Source organism: Lithobates pipiens, unplaced genomic scaffold, assembly GCF_037356315.1.
Source record: "Lithobates pipiens isolate NorthernLeopardFrog02 unplaced genomic scaffold, aLitPip1_a1.2 Scaffold_8, whole genome shotgun sequence".
NCBI classification, from domain to species: Eukaryota; Metazoa; Chordata; class Amphibia; order Anura; family Ranidae; genus Lithobates; species Lithobates pipiens.
The window spans coordinates 120026330-120049865 of record NW_027507903.1 but is presented as its reverse complement, the minus strand read 5'-3'; the positions used below and the strand labels follow the sequence as shown (position 1 = coordinate 120049865).

The 23536-nt window shown below is 46.7% G+C and overlaps 1 non-coding gene across 1 annotated transcript; it reads right to left on the bottom strand.

The window, feature by feature from the left end:
• Positions 1–5353: 5353 nt before the first annotated feature.
• Positions 5354–5425, bottom strand: TRNAR-UCU (transfer RNA arginine (anticodon UCU)). The gene has a single exon. It is a non-coding gene; the product is annotated as a tRNA-Arg (tRNA).
• Between the last annotated feature and the right edge of the window lie 18111 nt (positions 5426–23536).

Genomic DNA, 23536 nt, shown 5'->3' with positions numbered 1-23536 from the left:
GCAAATTGCAGAAGGTGCGTGCGATTACATCAAAGGACGTACCAGACTTGGTTGAGTGGCTCACTCAGCCTTTCTCTTCTGCACCCTCCTCATCCTCTCGATCTGCACCCCCAAAGACACTACCACCAACACCACCACCACCATATACCTTCCGCTTGAGTCACAGGAATTATTTTCTGATCCATAACAAGACATTTCTGATGCGTAGCCATTCTTGGCATTGGATCAGGAAGGGGAGGTAGCAACAACCGCCACTCAGCAGTCTGACAGTACCCAGATCAGCCCAAGGAGGTTGGTCCCCGCTGTTGCTGCCTACTCCGAGATCTCTAATTATAGCGGTGGGGAAGGTGACGTTGATGATGACGTGTCTAGTGATGTCACGTGGGTGCCCACAAGATCTCGGTGCTGGTGTCAGTGCTCTCTTTTTTGCTCTGTTAAAGCCTAACTCCAGGTTTTGGTGAAGTTTAAACACTTGCCCTCCAGAAGATTTACCCCCCTTCATGACTAGGCCATTTTTGCTATATGGCACTGCATTACAATACTAAATAGAGATTTCTTTTGATGGTATTTGATCACCTCTACAGTTTTTGCACTATAAACAAACTTATTTTGAAGAAAAAAAAAACTATATTTTTTTACTTTCTGCTATAAAACATCCAGTAAAAAAAAAAAAAAAAAACGTAAAACAAAATTTCTGCATCAATTTATTCCAATATGTATGTCTTTGGTAAAGAAAAAAAAAATCCCAATAAATGTACATTGATTGGTTTGCACAAAAGTTATACAAGTTATACAAGCTATGGGATATATTTATTTTTACAAGTCATGATGATCAGTGACTTGACTGCGATATTGTGGCAGACAAATCAGACACTAACCGACACTTTTAGGGGACCAGTGACACTAATACAGTCATCAGTACTAAAAAGTATGCACTGTCACTGTACTAATGACACTGGCAGGGAAGGGGTTAACTTCAGGGACGAGCAAAGGGTTAAATGTGTTCCTACGCAATGGCACCTTGCAATGGTGTTTAACGTACTTATTTCAGCAACTTGCAGTGCCATTCATTTCTCTGCAGCTATACCATAAGAATAATCTTCATTATCACTACTAGTGTCATTATTTTAGGCTTCTATGGCTTTGTAATGTTTGGAATGCTTTAATGCCGAATTATTTCCATAATTTTAGTATTTATACATGGTTACATTTTAAAAAAACCTATATAATTTTGCATCTCACGTCTTAGCCTGTACTGTGCAACATACAATTCTATGTACTAGATCACACACACACACACACACACACATATATATATATATATATATATATATATATATATATTATTTTTTTAATTTTTTTTTTGGTATCCATTCCATCTAGAACATTGGATTATGGACAGCTTTAGAACCTAGAAGAACTAATCACTCACCACGTGACATACCTCCCCCATACTGATCCACAATACTGTACAGACCACTTCTCTTTCCTCAAGACTCTGATGAAGGGGGATACCCCGAAAAGCGTCAGTCCACTCTATAGCATCTTGCCCCTGCATGGGCATGTCTGATTTTTTAATCTTTAATTTATAATTGTATGTGTATAACTTGTAACCCTGTTGTGAATACGTAGACTTTCTATATGCTTTCATATGCATTGATTCTTTTTTACATGAATTAAAGTATTTTTATATATTTTTTTTTTAAATATTTTTTTCATTTAAGCGTCAGATCACGCGCCTTCCACTTCTCCTATTCTTTCCACTTAAATATGTTCCTAGCCTGTGCTTTCTAACTGTGGGGCAGGTGCTTTGACTAGGGGAAGGTGTTGATCTATTTTCCTGCTTTGCAGACACACAGGATCAATACCTTCCCGAACAGTGATCGGCTTTGTTAACATAAGGAGATTGCCGTTCTGCCTGTGTACTGTATAATCAGCAAGTGATGGCAGACATTGAGTCTGCGGTACCTGCCGGGTTACCAGCGGCACGTGCAATACCCAGACGCAGAAGTGTCAGATCATGTACTAGGTATGAAATCTGGCATAGAGTGGCCGCCCTCCCGCACTTTATTTAACCACTTGTGGACCACCCACCATACATAGTCAGTTTAGACCAGCTTGCCATTTACTTACCTCTTCACTGCCTGCTTTACCCCCAAACCAGCACACCACAACTTCACGCATTGCGTATAGTTGAGGGGCGGTTGCAAAATTACCCCATTCACTTAAATAAAAGCGACAGGGGGTATAATTCCTGCAAAGCAACATGGCAGTGACATGTGTATACCCCTGGGCATTGCCTCTGCAGCCAAAGGGGTAGCAATAGGGGGGGGGTGTTTTACTGCAGCCCATCCACTGTGTAAATGGGCTCTAACAGATGCAGTGTGCTGTACAGTATCTCACAGAAGTGAGGACACCCCTCACATTTTTGTAAATATTTTATTCTATCTTTTCATGCGATAACACTGAAGAAATTACACTGCTACAATGTAAAGTAGTGAGTGTACAGCTTGTATAATTTGCTGTCCCCTCAAAATAACTCAACACAGCCATTAATGTCTAAACTGCTGGCAACTAAAGTGAGTACACCCCTAATTGAAAATGTCCAAATTGGGCCTGATGTCATGTGACTCCGTGTAATGCCATGTACACATGACCGGTTTTCCTGTCGGAATAAACTCTGAAGGTTTTTCCGACGGAGTTCCACTGAAACTGTCTTGCGTACACACCATCACAGCAAAGTCTGATCATCAAGACCGCGGTGATGTACAACACATATGACGGGACTAGAAAAAGGAAGTTCAATAGCCAGTAGCCAATAGCCTCCGTCTCATACTTGCTTCAGAGCATGCGCCATTTTTCGTCCGTCGGAACAGCATACAGACAAGCGGTTTTCCCCGATAGGAATTGGTTCTGTCAGAAATATTTAAAACATGTATTTCTAGGTCTGTCAAAATAAAAAAAAAGTCAAAGGCATACACGCGATCGGAATATACGATGAAAAGCTTCCGTCTGACTTTCTGTCAGACATTCCGCTCATGTGTACGCAGCATTACAAGGTCTCAGGTATAAATGGTGTTCTGGAAATTTTGGCCTTACGCAGAGCACACAGCCAAATCTCCTGTTTCTAATAACATTTCCGTCTTAATGATATAATACTTCTAACTTTCAAACCCACTCATCCAAGTATTCAGACATCACCCGCATTCTTACATCCTTATTTCAGCCTGACTGCTCCTCAGCCAGGCCCCTCTGGTTCCCCATTAAAGAGACATCACCATCATTCTTACATTCTCCAAACAGTCAGCATGTGTGCCCTCTCTGACCTGGACAAATCTTTTATTTACATTTCAACAGGAAGCCACGCCCTGGAGGGTTTGTCTCCAACCAGCTAAACACCTCCTACAAAGCTTGTGACCTCACAGCAGCAACACAGGATGTGAATGCCCATATAAGGACAATACAGTGCAATACAATACAGAAGAAAGTGGTGTCTTCACAGACAATCAGACATTTGTTTTCCTTCAAAAGAACCAATCACCGACATGTATACATTCAAATAGTCAGTGACGCAAACTGACTAAATGCTTTCAGTGATGGAAACCATACAAAACCAATGAACGATGGCTACAATTCCGTTGATAGAAATCCTTAATATACATTGTTCCAAAGAACAATGTATACCTGGATTATTGTACACCTTGTGGATGGAAGGTTATCCACAGATGCTCACTGCCTATCTTCATGTGGTAATCAGACACAGCAGAGCCAATGAGCGCACATCCGCCTACAACCAATCCTTGCAGAGCAAGCATATGCCCCCAGACGATCGTCTGTACAGTGTACAGGGGCCCTTTCGCTGGCGGACATACCCCCACTCCGCAAACACCTCTTTCCAATCCCAGGAAGTTATCCACTACCTAACGGATCTCAACCAGCGTTAGTCTGCCCCAGTCAGCTCTTTAGAGTGGGCTAGAGAAGAATGAACACAGGGGGACTCTTATGACAATACACATCTAAAATTGTCCACAACATCACAAAAGCTTTCTCTAACAGGAAGTGCAGATTCTAGCAAATCACGTCTTACATGGGAAGTGACTGACAGGGTTAATCCTGTGTCTAGGGTGGTCCCTTCAACCTCTCAGACCTTAGATCCAATGTATTGTATAAATTCAGAGTATTCTGGAATCAATTCTCAAAGGACAAATAAAACCACACACACACCATGGCGTCCTTCGAGAACTAATTGTATTGAGTTATCACAAAGTGATTCATATAGTAAATTACACGTCACACAGAATAAGACATGCGCAGTAGACCTCGAGATGATTACAGCTGGTCAAGACAAAACGCTATTGTTCTTTGTTCTAAGCTGGCTAAAATAATGTGAGAAAAAGATAAGATGTGAGACAGTTCATGATTTCTCCAGTAGCTAAAGGAATGCTGAGAAAATGTGTGAAAGTTTTAGATAAGTGTGTGAGAACAAATGAGTTAGAAGAATCTCATGTTGAGACAGTTATCTTTGAAGTTAAAGGGCTGTTCAAACTGTACATATTGTAAAATGGAAGTTTGTGAATATTAAGATGGCTGACAGAAACAAGATGGATGCTTAACATAACCTTTCAGTGACATCACAGAAAATTATAAACAGTAACCCTTCCAACGGAGTTCATTCAAAAGAACCAATCACAGACATGTATACATTCAAATAGACTAGCAGTGATGTGTGCAAACGATCAGGTGCAGAGACATAGGTTACACTAGAAAGCTGGCTCTGTACAAAACCACATGCAAATCGATCATCTGCTTTTAATGACGCGAACCATACAAAACCATGGCTCAATGGGCCATAATATTCATATAGTTATGCTATAGTTCCCATGTACACAGACATGTCTGCTTGGAGTCATTAACGCAGTTGCCAGGAAGTGGCCAGTCTCCTGGTGAGGTATAAACGAACATCCTTAAAAGAGCAGCCATATCTGCAGTGTCCACAGGAAGGTTTTCACAGCCACTGGCCTTCCGTCAATGTCTGTTTGTGCGAATACGCTCACATGAGCGCATTACAGCAAAACTGACACTGGGGGACATCTGACAACATACATTTATAGGAATTTCCACAACAACAGACAGGTACAAGTCTGACCTTCTATTGATAGGGTGATGGGGCAACACGTGAGAGAACATGACACCGTTCAACTCAAACCGTGGGCCGCCCTCATCCTAGCCAAGCGCAGTGCCCACTGTCCCGATCCACAGTACCCCAAGGGCTCACCCCCCTAACCCCAAAAACCCTGAGGGCTCAATTAACCTTGTATAGCACTTCTCTCTGAGGACTCCAAGTATTAGAGATGGCATTGGCCGGGAATCAAACCCGGGTCAGCTGCTGAGAAGGCAGCTATGCTCACCACTGCACCACCAACGCAAGGACTGTGTGGGTTTCCTCCCACACTACAAAGACCCGTTGAGCAAATCCGTTCTGTCCATTTAAAGCGCCACCAGAAGAAAGCCAAACTTATCCTTAACTACAAATATAAAAATGTTTTTATGTGTACACACACAAAGAATAAAGGCACACCTCCACAACATGTGGGGAGGCAAGACGTAGGCCCGCCTCCATTTGTGGGAGGTGCCTCGCCGTTATAAGATGGCCTCGGTTCCTACCTGCCCTGTCGGATATCTCCGGAGGTTGTCGGAGGTGGGGGCGGTTCTCAGGGTCAAGAGGCTTCGTTCGCCGTGTCATTTCCTGTGCGACGGCATTTTCGAATTCCAGTCGTGGAGATTTCAGCGGTGGTGGGCGCTTATCTTTTCCCCTGTGGTCGGACGGGGGCAGGTAGTCATGGGGGGGCTCTTGCGGTCTATACTTTAACTCTTAGCCCTTGTACACACAGTCGGACATTCTGACAACCATATCCGTTGGATTTTGTCCGACGGATTTTGTCCGAAACTGTTACATACACACGGTAGGACAAAGTTGTCGGAAAATCCGATTGTACATAACGTGATGTTATTTCATTACGACGGGACTACGTTCAGGCTAGTAGCCAATAGCTTTGGTCTAGGAATTTGATCTGAGCATGCGTGCCACTTTGTCCGTCGGAGTAAGCTACACATGATCGGAGTATGTCCAATCAGAGTAGTTTGTCGGAAAATATTTCCAGCAAGTTGGAAAATTTGGTCCGACGGATATTCAGACGGAAACAGTCCGATGCATACCACACACAGTCGGAATATCTGACATAACGATCCAATCGGACACATTCCAACGGAATCTCCGACCGTGTGTACAAGGGCTTAATGTTTCAATTTGTTTTGTGGGGGGGCTTCTATGGCGGGGGGGTATGGGCATTTCGAAAAGGGGGGGTGGGGTTGGGGTTGCTCAGCAGGGATTTGGATTTATGAGGGGGGAGGAGGGGTGGTTCGCAACAGCGGTGCTTTCCATAGGGACATCGCTGACTGGGATAGGACATTTCTTGCTGGGATTTTGGTTAGAGGTAGGACGGTGTCATGGTCATGCAGGGGTAACGGCTGGGATGTTTTGTAGTCATTTCTTTCCGGTTGTCATTTCATTATTTTTTGTTTCATGTTTCCCTGCACAGGGAAGGTTGGGGGGGTTTCTTCTTTTTTCAGTTATACTGCAATGTCATTTATGCTTATTTATAAGAAAGGGTACTAGTGCGCTCCACTTGCCTACTAATCTAATGAAAACTACTCAAAAAAAAATCAAAAAAATATTCAAAAAAATATATAAAAAAAAAATTATAAATACAATATCAATAAATAAATAAAGGGAAGCAGCCAGCATAAAAAGTGATCTCAACACCTAAAAAGAAATGGAAAAAGAAAATATGCGGCGCTATCCCCCTTCCTCCTAGACTGATAATGTCACTAAATATAAATAAAAATGCAAAAGTGACAACCAATATGTGAAAACTAGTTATGTGCAACAAAAAAAACAAGAATAAATAACTACTGTGCAAATAACATACAATTAATAAAGTGCAAATGCATTAGAATATAAATAAAAATAAAAAAGTGCGATAGAGTCCATAAAGTCCACACAAATGATCAGTGCAGTGCAGTCAGCAAATGACAGCAGTATATAAAAAACGGAAAGTGCAAACTAATTGCTGTATCACATAAACAGTCAGTGCAGTGTGAATTCCAGTTTCAATGCTGTGATTAGGGATGAGCCGAACACCCCCCGGTTCGGTTCGCACCAGAACTTGCGAACGACCCCCGCGTTCGGTACGAACGTTAGAACCCCATTGAAGTCTATGGGACTCGAACGTTCGAATTGGAAAGTGCTAATTTTAACGGCTAATATGCAAGATAGTGTGCTAAAAAGGGTTTGGCGACCTGCCTCCTGCCTCAGGGGACATGGGTCACTGCAAAAAAAAAGTTTTAAAAACTATCGTTTTGGCGGGAGCAGTGATTTTAATGACGATTAAAGTGAAAAAAAAAAAGTGAAATATTCCTTTAAATATGGTGCCTGGGGGGTGTCTATAGTATGCCTGTGAAGTGCCACGTGTTTCCCGTGTTTAGAACAGTCCCTGCACAAAATGACATTAAACGGAAATAACACCATTTAAAACTGCTTGCGGTTTTAATGTTATATCTGGTTCCTGCAATATGGTTGAAAATCATTCAGAAAAATGGCATGGGTAGCCCTCCCTGCCCATTACCAGCCTATTTGGGTCTTGTACACATATTAAGGGGAACCCCGTACCCATATTAAAAAAAGGAAATGCGTGTGGCCCCCAGGCCCTATATACTCAGAACAGCAGTATACAGGCGGTGCAAACAAGACAGGGACTGTGTAGGTTTGTTGTGTTAAGTTGAATCTGTTTGTCATTTTCAACCGGTACATTTTTAAAGTGTAGCTCCAGTCAAAAAAAATATCTTTAAGCTTTTTGGAAAACATAGGGAAGGGTTATCACCCCTGTATAATTTTGTTTTGTCGTCCATCTTTTTTCATCTCACTTGCTGCTGTCTCCTTGCGTTTGCAAGTAGGAGATGTTTGTAAGTTGGATGTTTGAAAGTAGGGGCCTGCCCTATATTATAGCGGTATGTACTGGGTACAGAGCACGCAGACAGCACGCACTATCTCCTAACACTACTGACTGCAAGCTCTATTATTAACCACTTGTTAGCCCAATGTTTGCATAAAGTGAAAGATGAAGTTATGCTGAGTAAATAGATATCAAACATGTCACTCTTCAAAATTGCACATGCCCGTGGAATGGCGCCAAACGTTGCTACTTAAAAAATCCCCATAGGCGACGCTTTAAATATTTTTTTACTGGTTACATGTTTTGAGTTGCAGAGGAGGTCTAGGACTAGAATTATTGCTCTCGCTCTAACATTCTCGGCGATACCTCACATGTGTGGCACATGCGAGCACATGGGGACATGGGCGCTTTAATTTTTATTTTATTTTTTTATTGTTCATTTTACTTTATTTTAGTTTGACATTTTTTTTCCCAAAAATATATTTTTGATCACTTTTATTCCTATTACAAGAAATGTAAACATCCCTTGTAATAGGAATATGGGATGACAGGTCCTCTTTACAGTGAAATCTGGGGGGTCAATATGACCCCACATCTCACCTCTAGGCTGGGAAGCCTGAAATAAAAAATAAAAAAAAAGATTCTGGCTTTGATCGTACTGGGGAGTTGGTAGAAGCACCAGAGGGCGGTGAGGGGTGGGGGGCGTCTATGGCTGGGTACTTCAGGGTATCACCGAGTATGGCTGGGTATCTCTGAGTATGGCTGGGTATGGCAATTTATGGCAGGGTATTACAGAGTATTGGCGGGGTATTGGCGGGGTACTACAGAGTAATAGCAGGGTACTGCAGAGTATTGGGGGTACTGCAGAGTAATGGCGGGTACTGCAGAGTATTGGGGGGTACTGCAGAGTAATGGCGGGGTACTGCAGAGTAATGGCAGGGTACTGCAGAGTAATGGGGGGGTACTGCAGAGTATTGGGGGGTACTGCAGAGTAATGGGGGTTACTGCAGAGTAATGGGGGGTACTGCAGAGTAATGGCGGGGTACTGCAGAGTAATGGCAGGGTACTGCAGAGTATTGGGGGGTACTGCAGAGTAATGGGGGTTACTGCAGAGTAATGGCAGGGTACTGAAGAGTAATGGCAGGGTACTGCAGAGTAATGGCAGGGTACTGCACTGCAGAGTAATGGCAGGGTACTGCACTGCAGAGTAATGGCGGGGTACTGCACTGCAGAGTAATGGCGGGGTACTGCAGAGTAATGGCGGGGTACTGCAGAGTAATGGCAGGGTACTGCACTGCAGAGTAATGGCAGGGTACTGCACTGCAGAGTAATGGCGGGGTACTGCACTGCAGAGTAATGGCGGGGTACTGCACTGCAGAGTAATGGCGGGGTACTGCACTGCAGAGTAATGGCGGGGTACTGCAGAGTAATGGCGGGGTACTGCAGAGTAATGGCAGGGTACTGCACTGCAGAGTAATGGCGGGGTACTGCACTGCAGAGTAATGGCGGGGTACTGCAGAGTAATGGCGGGGTACTGCAGAGTAATGGCAGGGTACTGCAGAGTATGCACTGGTATTGCAGAGTATTGGCAGGGAATTGAGGGGTTAAATTCGGTGAGGAGCGATGTGGGCACTGCAGATGCAGCCCACATCGCTGCTGACACCGATCTCTTTCCCCTCCGCTGTACCGATCGGTACAGAAAGGGGAGGGAGGAACAGGCGTCATAACATGACGCCGGTTTGTTTCCAAGTGATCACTCCGTCATTTGACGGAGCAATCACGTGGTAAACGGCCGCTATGAGCGGCCGTTTACCGTGATGCGCCGGGTCCTATGGACCCGGCGGTCACGGATGCTCTCGAGTGCGCACATCTCGGGGCACGCAAGAGCAGAATTCTGGGAGGCCGTTAATTAACGGCCTCTCTGAGTTAAACAACCGCCCTGAAGCCGTTAATCGGCAATGGGCAGTTGTTAAGTGGTTAAAGCTAGATCACTAGCTATATAGGTGAGGTGAATATAGTGGTGTATACTGCAGTCAGGGCACAGACAACAACCACTACACAGCAGCAAGATAGGAAATCAGCCAAAAACGATTGGTGTGTACTGTGTTGAAGGTACACAGAACACCCACTGCTTCAGATGCAAAGTAACACACTACAGGAGGCCGCCTTAAAGGCGGCCTTATATAGTGTGGGGCGTGCACTACACAGTCTGAGCTATGATTGGCCACAGGCAGGATGCCTGTGGCCAATCATGGCTCTCCTCGCTGCCGGCGCTGCGATTGGCCAAGCATGCGGGGTCACAGTGCATGCTTGGCCAATCATCGGACAGCAATGCACTGCGCCAACGCAGTGCATTGTGGTCCGCGCACGCGTCACTCGAATTTTGACGCGAACGGCCAAAACGTTCGGAATTCGCCGAACGCACGAACGACCAATGTTCGAGTCGAACGTACGTTCGACTCGAACACGAAGCTCATCCCTAGCTGTGATCTTCAGAACAGTCCATGCAGTGGAATATAAACAATGCTCCAAATCCAGTGACAAGCCACCATTCATATAGTGCTATACTTGTGGAGCACCTGTTTCCCCCAGCCTCTCACCTCCAATAGAGACCATTAATGGCCCAATCAAGTATGATACAGGTAACACTCTGGCTATTTTCTCTCCTCCTCATGATCCCAGCCCGTCAGAGTAGATGATTCATCAGCCAAATACCGGATAATAAAAAACACAAGAGGGGGGCTCCCATGTGTAGAACGTAACAACAAAGTATTTTATTAACCACTTGCTTACTGGGCACTTAAACCCCCCTCAGTCCCAGACCAATTTTCAGCTTTCAGCGCTGATGCACTTTGAGTGACAATTACGCGGTCATACAACACTGTACCCAAATGAAATTTTTATCATTTTTTTCCCACAAATAGAGCTTTCTTTTGGTGGTATTTAGTTACAGCTCGGAGTTTTATTTTTTGCTAAACAAACAAAAAAAATGCAAAAAAAAACAAAAAAAATCATGTTTTAATAGTTTGTTATAAAATTTTGCAAACGGGTCATTTTTCTCCTTCATTGAAGTGCGCTGATTAGGCGGCACTGATAGGCTGCATTGGTGGGCACTGATGGGCTGCATTGGTGGGCACTGATGGGCTGCATTGGTGGGCACTGATAGGCTGCACCGGTGGGCACTGATAGGCATAGTTAAGGCGGCACTAATAGGCACAGATAAGGCGGCACCGATGGGCACAGATAAGGCGGCACTGATGGGCAAAGATGGGCACAGATAAGATGGCACGGATGGGTGGCACGGATAAGTGGCACGGATGGGTGGCACGGATGGGCACTGATAGGTACCACAGATAGATGGGACTGATGGGCACTGATAGGTGGCTCTGATAGGTGGCACTGCTGGGCACTGATGGGCGGCACTGCTGGGCACAGATGGGCGGCACTGCTGGGCACTGATGGGCGGCACTGGGGTGCAGCACCTTTGAGGCAGATTGGGTGGCACTGTGGGTGGCACTGTGGGTGGCACTGTGGGGTGGCACTGTGGGTGGCACTGTGGGTGGCACTGTGGGCACTATGGGCACTGACGGGGGCACTGACGGGGGGCACTTACTTTTGCTTTTATTTTATTTCAGGATGGCACTGCGGGAGGCAGGTGGGCACAGGCAGGTGGCAGGTGGTCCCTTGTATTGATGGCCGTGATCGGGACTGATGTCCCGATCACGGCCGCCGGCGATCGGCTTTTTTTTTCTCTCCTCGCGCTGTCAGCGCGAGGAGGAATAATAGCCGATTACCGGCTCCGTTCTATCACATGATCAGCTGTCATTGGCTGACAGCTGATCACGTGATAAGGGGTCGGGATCGACCCCTTACACGGATCGGTGATCAGGCGAGTCTCACGGACTCGCTGATCACAGAGCGCGCCGCGCGCGCCCCTCAGGGGGCGCGCAGGCCGCTCGTAACCGGGACCACGTCAATAGACGTAGTCCCGGAAATGTAGGTCCGCGCTAATGCCGTCATTTGGCAATAGCGCGGATCTGTAGTGGTTAAACAATATACACTCACAGTTCAATGATCAAGTTTGCGATATGGTAAACAAAGGATCTTCGGTCATGACTGGAAGTGACGATCGTGACACCTGGCTCCTCCCTGATGCGTCAGTGGATTTAGCTATCCAACGCATAATCGGGGGTAGGAAGGAATGCTTGGCTGTCTAAAGCAGATATTTCTGATGCTTTTAAGCTCCTTCCTAGTCAGCCAGCGCTTTGGCGGTGGCACGGGGTCAAATGGAGGGATTTGTTTTATTTTGCCACCAAACTTACTTTTGGGTCTAGAAGTAGTCCTTGGCTTTTTAATGTGTTCGCAGAGGCGCTCAATTGGATTCTCAAGCAGAAGGAGCGTTGTCAGGAGGTTATTCATTACCTGGATGACTACCTTCTAATTGAGTACGGGTCGGGTACCTTCAGATCTTCAGAAGTTGGTAGCTGTTTTTTCCGCTCTCAATGTTGGCAAACAAAAAGATGGAGGGAAGATGTTCTGGACTCCCAGGCCATGCAGGCCAGCCTGCCGGAGGATAAGTTGGTCAGGATCAGAGAGCGGATCCATGGGTTTCTTATTTCCCAGGCCGCTACTAGGAAGGATTTGCAGTCATTACTGGGCATGTTGAACTTTACCATGAGGATCATTCCTCAGGGCAGGTCCTTCATTTCCCGGTTGCTGGCTTTGCTACCAATGGCTCCGGACTCGGATTCCAGGGTCAGTTTAGTTTCCGCAGCTTTGTACGATTTACACATGTGGGACGAGTTCCTCCATCACTGGAACGGGATTTCCATGTTTATCCCGGCAGTTTCATTGTCTTCTTTGCAAGTAGTTACTGATGCCGCCGCCTCTAAAGGTTATGCAGCCATTTTTGGTACGCATTGGCTGGCGGGAGGAGTGTGGCTTGATTCCCAGGTTCTTTCAGACCTTGGCGTTATTTGAGATTTACCCCATAGTGGCGGCAGCCCAGGTGTGGGGCCATTTATGGACAGGCAATACGGTCACGTGTTTCACGGACAATCAGGCAATTTCGGAGGTCATCAATAAAGGCAGGTCTAGTTCCTTGCTCATCATGTTTTTTTTACGCAGGCTCACTTGGTTGTCAATTTCAGGTTTCACATACACTGCAGGTTTATTAGTGGCGTGCAAAATTCTGCAGCGGATGGTCTGTCCCGGTTTGATTTTTTATCTTTTTTCCGGCAGGTTGACAGGTCTCTGTTGATCAACACCAGGCGGGCTTACCACACAGCTTGGAAAGCTTTCCAGACGTTTCGTACCCTGTACCCCAGGTCGGATTGTTTGGACGTGCGGTTCATTTTAGCGTTTGTAGCTTACTGTCATTCTCAGCTTGGGTTATCTCACAGCACAATCAGGGGTTACTTGGCGGGCCTGCAGCATTTTTTCTCTTTACAATATCCCGCTAGACCCTCGGTGTTTGCGGCTCATGCGATCAAGGCAGTTCTGAGGGGTATTCAGAAGGGTAGCTCGCTGAGCCAGCAATAGGCTTCCTATCACTGGGGACATTTTCCGGGCCTTGTCGGTCATGTTATCTAGTTCTCCTTTCGGGGTTTTACCTAGTCTGGTGCTGAAGGCGGCAATTTGGCCTCCTACAGTTTTCTTAGGCCAGGGGAATTTGCTTGTACCGGGGCTGGGCCTCGCACGTTGTCCATTAATCAATTAGTTGGGTATCCTGATCATTTTTTGTTATTTAGAGGTTTGTAAGATGCAACAGATTGGGTCCGGCACAGATATCAGGTTTTTCAGGATCAATTCTAGTTGGTGCCCAGTCATGGTTTTTGATCTGTTGTTGCTCCAGTTGGCAGGACAACCCAGGGATGGTCCTCAATTGCCCTTTAATGGGGCCACGCTCACGTCACCACTTTTCATCAAATACTGCCGCATGCTTTTGGGGAATTTGGGGCTCAACCCCAAGTCCTACTCGGGTCACTCCTTTAGGATCAGGGCAGCGGCTTCACGTCAGAGGGTGCCCGTGCATATCATTAAGAGATTGGGTAGATAGAGGTCTTCATGCTATGCCAGGTACGTCCCGGAGCCGGTAACAGATGTCCCAAGCATCTCTTCATTTGACTGATTGATTGGTTCAGGTTGAATAAACTTTGTATTTTCATCTCCCTGCCTGCTGTACTTTTTTGCCCCCTTTTAGGCAAACTGACCACGGCACACCTTCAGATCACTTTCTTTCAGTATGTGTCATTTCCATTTCATCATTGTTAAGAGTCTCCAAGCACAAACAAACTTATCCTAATCTACAATATATAACAAACAAATAAAGAGGGGTATAGTGGGGGGGCGTGCCTTGGAGTTCAGTGGGAATGGATGCTGCCTAACTGAGCTCTGCTAGACCGCGGCACACGGAACCCCTTCCAGCCTAATAAAACTCGGTGATGGGCAAAAGAAACAGATTGCCTGCTTGCCCACAACAACGCCGATCTTTATCCATGCCTGGCTCCCGCAGCATACCAGACCTTTTCGGTAACTAGACTCACAGAACGAGGGAGCAATCCGCTGTCAAGATGGCACAACACAGCGAGGAGGATTCCCCATCAGCCTCAGAGGACATGGTAAGAGAACAGGAGCACACTGACCATTCCTTAAGGTTCTCAGATGACAAAAATTGCTGCAGACATAAACACACTTTTTGCCGCCATTACAGATCTAAGAACTGACTTTCTGGCATTATCAGATTGCCTATCCCACACACAGGACAGACGCTAAGAGGGACAGAGCAGTTGAGAGGCTGACTAATACAGTCACATCACATGCCACACACTTGAGTCTCATAAACAGGCAACCTGGAGGACCCGAACAACAGGGTCCTCAGGCAGAACATCAGGGTGCTATGCACACAGCCACATCTACTGTGCTCATATAAGAACCCATTTCCGTCTTAATGATATAATGCTTCTTACCTTAACTATCGACCCTCTCATCCAAGTATTCAGTCATCACTAGCATTCCTACATCCTCATCTCCGCCTGGCTGCTTCTAAGCCAGGCCCCTCTTGTTCCCCATTAAAGAGACATCACCAGCATTCTTACGTTCTCCAATCGGTCAGCATGCCTGAGCCCTCTGACCCAAGCGTCTGCTTTTATTTACATATCAACAGCAAGCCACACCCTGGAGGGTTTGCCTCCAACAGCTAAACGCCTCCTACAAAGCTTGTGACCTCATAGGAGCAACACAGGATGTGAATGACCATATAAGGATTTGACAACACAGGAACCCTTCCAACAGCGTTAGTTAAGCAATACAACACAATACAGAAAGTGGTGGTGTCTTCACAGACAACCAGACATTTGTTTTCCTTCGAGAGAACCAATCACAGACATGTATACATTCAAATAGACTAGCAAACCGACTAAATTCTTTCAATGACGCAAACCATATAAAACTAATAAACGATGACTACAATTCTGTTAATAATCCAGGTATGCATTGTTCTCTGGAACAATGTATATTAACCACTTAAGCCCCGGACCAATTGTCAGCCTAAGGACCAGAGGTCTTTTTACAATTTCACACTGCACTGCTTTAACTGGTAATTGCGCAGTCATGCAATGTTGTACCCAAACGAAGTTTGCCTCCTTTTCTTCCCACAAATAGAGCTTTCTTTTGATGGTATTTGATTGCCTCTGATTTTTTTTTTTTTTTTATATAAATGGAAAAAGACTGTAAATTTGGGAAAAATTTCTTCTCTTTCTACGTTGTTATAAGAAAAATCGAATAAACTCAATTTTAGTCATACATTTAGGCCAAAATGTATTCGGCCACATGTCTTTAGTAAAAAAAAAAAAGTCAATAAGCGTATATTTATTGGTTTGTGCAAAAGTTATAGCGTCTACAAACTAGCGTACATTTTCTGTAATTTACACAGCTTTTAATTTATGGCTGTCCATCTCATTTCTTGAGGTGCTAAAATGGCAGGGCAGTACAAACCCCCCCAAATGACCCCATTTTGGAAAGTGGACACCCCAAGGAAATTGCTGAGAGACATGTTGAGCCCATTGAATATTTTTTGTCCCAAGTGATTGAATGACAAAAAAAAACAACAAACAAAAACAACTTTTTTTTTTTACAAAAAGTTGTCACTAAATGATATATTGCTCACACATGCCATGGTTATATATGGAATTGCACCCCAAAATACATTTTGCTGCTTCTCCTGAGTACAGGGATACCACATGTGTAGGACTTTTTGGGAGCCTAGCTGCGTATGGGGCCCCAAAAACCAACCACCTTCAGGATTTCTAAGCGCGCACATTTTTGATTTCACTTCTCACTACCTATCACAAAAATCTATTTTTCCATCTGTCTGCACATTGGATCGGGTGACGACGGACTCTACGGTCCCCCACACACGGTACCGATCCCCCATAGGGGAGAGTGGTGCTCTGACAGGTCAGTCCCTGCACAGTGTGCAGAGACCGACCTGTCATGTGCCTGCTCAGCGGGGGATCGACGGAGAGGTCCCACGCTGAGCAGAGCGGGCTCCATACATGGACACGTCCCTGTGAAGGAGCCCTAAAGAGAAAAAAAACTGAAAAAAAAGGAAAACTAATGCAGCCACCACATCCTATGATTGGTAAGCCACAAGATATTATATGCTTGGTTTTGGGTTTTAGTTACCCTTTAATGTCATAGCAGTTGGGTATATGTGAGGTGTCCTGTAGGAAGCAGGACCCGGGTCTAGGGGCCATTTAACAGACAGATTGCAGGTGGCACTATTTAGAAGGCAGAGACATTGATGAGCAAGTGTCAGGAAGGGTTAAAGGAAACATGCAAAACACTCAGGTGCTTAATTAAAAGCAATTCCTATTTTTGTTCAAATGCGCACAAGGGGTGTGCAAAAGCATGATAATACAACTCGATTTTTCCCACGGAGCACCCATTATTCTGCTGGGTGTGAGCCAGGCCAGGAGATAAGCTGATACCTCAATGCATTGTTAGAAGTACAGCCGTCAGCACTTATTTTTCCTATCCTAATCTTAAAGTGGACCTTCACCCAGAAAGACAATGTATGTGTACCAGGCTCCAGCCCCCTCCCTTTATTACAATTGTTTTTTACTTAAGCACTTGCTTCTTTCTCGCTAGGTGAGAGTGACGTTGCAAATGTGTGCGCAAATGGGGCTTTGAGACCTGGCAGAGACCTTCAACACATAGGCAGGTTTTCATGCACAAGTGCAAGAGGACGATGCAGTAAAGAGGGGGGGGAGAGCCATGTTTAAAGGGACTGAAGTTCTTCTTTAAAGCCTAAGGCCAGCCATAGATGGAGCGATTTTCTTTTCTGCCACCACGGCTTGCAGGAAAGAACAATCGCTCAATTCCCATTATCAACACTGACAACTGGGGTCCGGGAGAACACAGTGATTAATTATTCATAGCAACTCTAACAGCCGTTGGCAATAATCACATGTAAAATCTGACAGGCTGGTTGTACCAAAGTTGATCGATCAATCAGCTTGGGTACATTCAGCCTGTCCAAACATGGTTCGAATCTCAGCTGGTTCCTGCTGAACTGGCCGAGATTTGAACCATCTGCGGCTGGCTTTAGTTTAGGATAAACAGAAAAACAAGAAAAACAGCACAAGGGACATTGTTTACTAATAATAGACGTGTCCCTTTTGTTGCCGACTCATGCTTACTTTAAAGCGGAGTTCCATACATTTTATTAAAAGTCAGCATATACAAAAAGTGTAAAAGTCCCACGGTCCAGCGATGCAGCTGCCGGAAGCCTCATTTCTCTCCCTCGCCTCTCCACGGCGCCAGCATTGCCAGTGTGGACACCCGGCTGTGATAGTTTGCGTCTTCACAGCCATATGCGCACTGCGCATGCACAAGACGCGCTGCGCTCTTTTAGTGGCAGGGCAATCTTCTGGGACCTGTGACTTGTCCCACAAGATTGCAGAGAGGGAGGGGCTACACCCACCAAAAAATGACATTTCAAACGTGCCATGTAAGGGGGCGAGGAGTGCTTAAAGCGTAAGTTCCACTTTTGGGTGGAACTCCACTTTAAAATCATCATTGTCTGACCCCCCCCACCACTGCCACTGTTATTTTCTGTTGCAAGGGAGTAATAGAACTGAGGGTACCTGTGACAGAGTCTCACGAAGCTGCCCTTTTTGTCCAGTTCCTCAGTTCATAGAAGCTGTATTATAGCGCTACGAATGCCCCACCACTGTACTACCCTGCACATCTGCCCCACCACTGTACCACCCTGCTCATCTGCCCCACCACTGTACCACCCTGCTCATCTGCCTCAACACTATAACCCCCTGCTCATCTGCCCCACCACTGTACTACCCTGCACATCTGCACCACCACTGTAATCCCCTGCACATCTGCCCCACCACTGCTCATCTGCCCCATCACTGTAACCCCATTTCTCATCTGCCCCACCACTGTACCTCCTGCACATCTGTCCCACCACTGTATCCCCTGCTCTTCTGCCCCACCACTGTAACCCTCTGATCATATGTTCAACCGATGTACCTACTTTCTCCTCTGCATCCCTCTGCACATCTGCCCCACCTCTGTACCCCCATGCTCCTCTGCCACACTGACCGCTGTAACCCCCCGCTCAACTGTCCCACCAATGTACCTCCTTTCTCCTCTGCCCTAACACTGAACCCCCCCCCCCCCCTCCCCTGCTCATCTTTACCACCACTGTAACTCCCTGCTCATCAGTCCCATCACTGTATTCCCCTGCTCATCCGCCCCATCACTGTACCCCCTGATTTTCTGTTGCACCGCTGAACCCCCTTCTAATCCCTCCCACCACTGTATCTCCTGCACATCTGCTCCATCAATGTACCTCCCTGCACATCTACTCCACCGCCGTATCCCCATGCTCTTCTATCTCACTACTGAATTCTTATCTGTCCTAACACTAAACCCATCTGCTCATTTGCTCCACTACTGTAATCTGCTTTCTCATCTGCCCCACCAATGTGCCTCCTGCACATCTGTCTCACCTCTGTACCCCCCTGCTCTTCTACTCCACCTCTGTTCCCCCTGCTCTCCTGCCCCACCACTGTAAACCCCTGCTCATCTGTCCCACCAGTACACCTCCTTTCACATCTGACCCACTGCTCTACCCCTCTGCTTTTCAGTCCCACCACTAAACCCCCCTGCTCATCTGGCCCAACACTGAACCCCCCTGCTCGTCTGGCCCAACACTGAACCCCCCTGCTCGTCTGGCCCAACACTGAACCCCCCTGCTCGTCTGGCCCAACACTGAACCCCCCTGTTACTCTGCCCCAACACTGTCCCCCCCCTACTCTTCTGTCCCACTGCTGAACCCCCTTCTCATCTCTTCCACCACTGTACCTCCCTGGACATCTGCCCCCCTGCTGTACCCTCCTGCTCATATTTACCACCTCTGAACCCCTCTTGCTCATTTTCCCCACCGCTGTACCCTCCTGCATATCTGCTCCACTGCTGTACTCTCTTCTCATCTATGATATGCGTGATATGCAGAGTGGTGAAAGGAAGCAGAGATAAGACACTTCTACCTGTTCTGGCACACTCATCCTGCTGATCTACTGTACCTCTCGCATCCAGCCCACGTGCTTATATGGGATGTATGGGATGTCACATACAAGCATCTGGAATGGATACGCAATGATGACCTTAGGTCAGGGGCATTTTCTAAAAGTAGTGGGCCTGTTTGCAGGATCATAAGTTGGCCCCCCCGCAGCAGGGGCGTTGCTAGGTGGCAAAAAGACCAGGGGCTTCAGCCCAAAGTCCAGGGCTGGAAACAGGGGGTGGTGTACGTGAGGTAGACTTTTTTTTTTGGCTGGGCCATGACTTACATACACTGACCTACATAAACAAATGGTAATGACCGACATACTCTGACCTACCTACACTGACGGTAGTGACCTACCTACACTGACCTGCCTGACCTACATACACTGACCTTTACATACACTGACATTTACATACACTGACCTACCTACATACACTGACGGTAGTGACCTACCTACACTGACCTGTCTGACCCACATACACTGACATTTACATACACTGTCTGACCTACCTCAGCTCAGCCGTAGTGTGCGGTGTCACAGCAGCCAGTCAGTCAGTCAGAGGAGGAGCCGAGGAGGAGAGCGGCCCGCCCGAGTGGCAAGCGGGCATGTGGCATGGCAGCCACATTGTTATTCCCGCCTTCTGGAGCCTGCAGCGCCTATGATAGACGTCACGCGTCCCACGGTCCCCGCATTGGACCAGTGGGACGTCCATCATAGGCGTAGCAGTCTCCAAAAGGCGGGACCTGCTATGGCACTCGCCCCCAATCTGCCACAGTCTGTAGCGCACAGGATCAGATTGGTCCCGGCGCTCGTCGCTTGGGGCTAACAATGGAGAGCTGCATGCCTGAGACTCTGAGCTTTTCGGGGTCACATTTGGGGCTTCAGCCACCCCTAGCCACCTCCTCCCGATGCCCCTGCCTCGCAGGTGAGAAAAAGTGCAGCGCTCTGTGCCACAATAAGGGTTGGGTGTGATTTTCATTGCGCTGAATACTGGCTGTGGCTTAAAGGGACACAGAGTACCGGGGTTCGGTAGTAAGTGACACAAATGTTCAGGAATAATTTCAACAAAGTTCCTAGAAGCTCAACAGTAATTCCACAAACTGTCACTTGGTTGTGGTTTTCTCAATCACAGGGAAATCCCTTCTTTCTGAGATTGGTAGTGGCAACCAAGGTAGTCATATTCCTCCAGATGGTGGGCAAGGCTAGCAGGACTATGATTGGCTTGAGCAGTGGCCTATGACAGTCCTCCTCCTCCTGGAAACAGGGACCCCCCCCCCAGCAGAACTGCACCCAATCTCTTTACCATTACAAGAATTGACGATCACAGCTACAGCAATGTTAGAGAACCAAACAATGTTTCCCATATTTTACAATGTGTGGGGGCACAGTGCCTCCCCCTCAGTGTAGGTGCGGAGTGGGAAACTCTAAAGTTGCAATGCTTTAGGTTCTTACTGACACTTCGTTGAGCTGCTCTGCTGATGGGGAGGGAGTCGAGTGCCTGCAATAGGGACTTTGTGTGCCACCTGCGGCACCAGTGCCGGGGGTTGCCTACCCCTGAGCTAGTGGCACTCACTATTGTAGCAGTGCTTACTACTATGATTTCCAGCTTCCACAGGGATCCTACAGGTATGGCGGGTGTCGATGTCACCGCCGGCAAGGTTGAGAACGCAGTCTAGCTGGGTTTATTGAATGCCACTGTTCTTTCGGAACCAGCCCAGTGGGCGTGTTCTCCTGCTGTGCATTTTGGGAGGTGGTATTTAAGGTACTGACATCATGTGCTTTGGGGTTCTGTCCTGTTCTGTTCCAGAGAATATTTTCTGTCTGTTTGGTTCTGGTCCTCCTGACCAGCCCCCATGGCCCTCTTGGCCTGAGGTGCGTAACCATGTAATTCAAGTCTCGGGTTGGCTAGCCCAAGGCAACGCAATTGCAGGGACAGGTCTGAATGGATTTTGAGACCTATTGATCCAAAGGTGGTCCGGTGCTGTCTCATCCGAGGGAGAGGCCCAGCAACTTGAGTAACCCCAGGGGAGGACTCTTCAGGAGAAGGCTGTGTGCAAGGCTGGCTTCTCTGAAGGAGCCTGGAGGCTCAGTTGAAGGACACTACATGGATCTACACTCATACGGTATCGCTGGATTGGCTGAGAGATACTGGTACCATATGATAGCTCTTTAGACTTGTCTATGTCCCTCAGTTACACTCAAGTCTGTGGCAGGGACTTTTCTCAAATATCCTACGCTCAAGTCTGTGGCAGAGACTTTGCTTAACACCCTACCGGCTGCTAGGCCTAGTGAGAGGAGTCTATCCGAGGGTTGTAAAATCCAGCTGTGAAACGGTTGTTACTCTCTGGATTTTTCCTATAAGAGACTTTCCATTTTTGCAGTATAAAAGTACCTGAGCTTAATCCTAACCCTCTACCCTTGTCTAAAGACTCTGTTTCTGGTTCAAATAAATAACCCAAAAGAAGATTCAGTGTCAGGTTCCACATTTTCTTTGGGACATCTACCACGGGAACCCCTAGACGGAGAAGAGGTCAAGAAGGTAACGGTAAGCCCAACAAAACAAACAGCTCCTTCGTGGGTCAGTACTACATTTACATTTACCAAAACCATATAATATGAGGTCAAACCTAAATATTTTGAATTTGCATGCAATCAGGCAGGCCTTTGCACTATATAGTTGAAGGTAAATCTAAAGGAAATTGAATAAATAAATTGTATAATGTATGGCGAGCTTTACATTGGATCATTGTAACTATGTAATTTTTGCCATACCCAAGAAGACCTTGTTCACATGGCTTTAAAAAAATGCTGAGTTTAGATGCCTACAGTGCAAGTATCTATATGCAACATAATAGAAATTAGTATGGCCATTCAGAACTGTGCATGGGGGCCGAATTGTTGTGGTGCATTTAGTGGTGAAATAAAAAACAGATAGTGTGCAGCACCCTGGAGTTTAGGCAGGGAGCTCCTCACAAATGTACTTGCCAGGAGTAGTTATCTTGGTTGATTGTTAGAGATCTATTGATTTCTCCTTAAGTTTGGCCTTATTGCACTTTTCTCTTCTGCCACTAGGTGGCCGGGTACTCGGTGGTACTAGATATGAGAAGGTCAACTCAAGGTCAGGTTATGGGTATATGGGGTATCTCAGCCAATGGGCAGGGGATTTCCTTAATCCCTTGGCCTGCTGGGAGAGCCTATATATTTGGATGGAGTCAGGTGATCTATGTTCTGTGTGACCTGGTCTGGGTGAACATGTGTCGTGTTGCCCTTGGCGGCTAGGGCAGAGATTGGGTCTATCCCAGGGGGCATCTGGCTGCTAGGCTGTCTGAGGGCCTATCCAGATGCAAGGGAACAGCACAGGGTTGGGATTGTGGCTTGTAGTCCAACCAGAAGTGACAGTTCTGCCAGCCGAAGAAGCTGTCAGTGGTAGTGAGGAAGCAGTCGCCACTAAGGGGCCATCCACCTTATTACCAGGGACCACATTGAGTAACTGAAGCAAGTACCGGAGCGATATTCTCACCAAAAGGGCACAGTGGAGGATAAGGAAACTTCAGGCAATGATCAAGTCAGGGACCCAGTCAGCAGAGGTGACACTTGCAGTGCAGCATTGTGTGTCAAGCCAGGGACCGAACAAGCCAGTGGGGTGAAGCTTGAGAAGTATCGGGAGTGTCAAGCTAGGGATCCAGCAGGGAGGCGGGGGTGACGCTTGAGGAAGATACCACCGTGAAGATTGGAGGAGTTCAAGGAATTCAGTTGCAGTGAATCAGTGGGTCTAGTGAGAGACCGGGAGCTCAGTGTACTGAAGAACTACAAGGAGAAGTTGTAGTGAAGGTGAAAGAAATGTTACACTTTGTGTTAAGAACTGACAAAACTGTTGCCATAGGAGACAGCCTTCCTGCATGTGCAGATGTGGCTTCTTGCTGGAGGCCTTTTCCT